Source organism: Geospiza fortis, unplaced genomic scaffold (genome assembly GCF_000277835.1).
Source record: "Geospiza fortis unplaced genomic scaffold, GeoFor_1.0 scaffold399, whole genome shotgun sequence".
Taxonomy (NCBI): Eukaryota; Metazoa; Chordata; class Aves; order Passeriformes; family Thraupidae; genus Geospiza; species Geospiza fortis.
Genome location: NW_005054560.1, coordinates 463486 through 464426, shown reverse-complemented (window position 1 = coordinate 464426; position 941 = coordinate 463486).

The window sequence follows — 941 nt, the reverse complement described above, 5'->3', positions numbered from 1 at the left end:
CAGGAAAATGTTTGGATGAAAATCTCTGCTCACCAGACCTCCTAGGGAAAGGGACCCCAGCAGGACCTTCTACTGCCCTTTTTCTGGTGATTTTGGGGGAATCCAGACCCCTTCCTAAACCCCAGCCACCCCAGGGAGCATGAGGGGAGAATTTAACATCCCACCAGTAAATCTGGCAGCGAGCACCCCCAGAGCACCAAACCCCACACAGGAGAAGGAGGAGATGGGACATCCCACAGCTCTGATCCCCCACCTGCTCATCTCTTCCCACCCTCTGCCATCCCAGAGGCTCACGTGCCAGCAGGACAAGCTCTCCATGGTGGCTGGTTAAAGGCACCGTGGTGTTTTACTGAAAGCAGCTGCTGCAAGCCAGGATTCAGCTTTGCTGCCTGCACCTTGCCAAGGTTCCCGCCCTGGGGAGGGGAATTATGGAAATACCAGGCTTTGACATTTAAAAGTATCAAGGAAAATAAAAGGAAGGGGGAGGGAAACAACCAAACAATTACCTGGGGCTCATCGAGGAGCTGCTGGGAGAAATTGTGATAGCTAATTACAAAGGGAAAATTAAATCAAGCTCCGAGATGAAGACAACAAGCTGGGGGAAATAGGAAAGCACAGGAGGAGAGGGGTCTCAGCCTGTGGATGGGATGTTTGGCGCTGAGAGTTTGCCAAGGAAGGATGTTCCTTTGAATATTTCCCAGTGGGAAATATTGCTCAGTGACATTCCTTTGGCTGGGTGAGGCAGGGATGATGGAGGGGAGATGCCCTCTCAATGCCCATGGAACCCAGCTGAAGCACCTCCCCTTGGGGCTGTGGCAGCCAACAGGGAAAATCTTGAGCTGAAAGTCAGCTGAGATGGTGCTGAGCATCCCAGGACTCATTTCAGGCACATCTGTAAGGGAGACTGGACCTGCCTTGTGGGATATGAGACTCATGAGGGG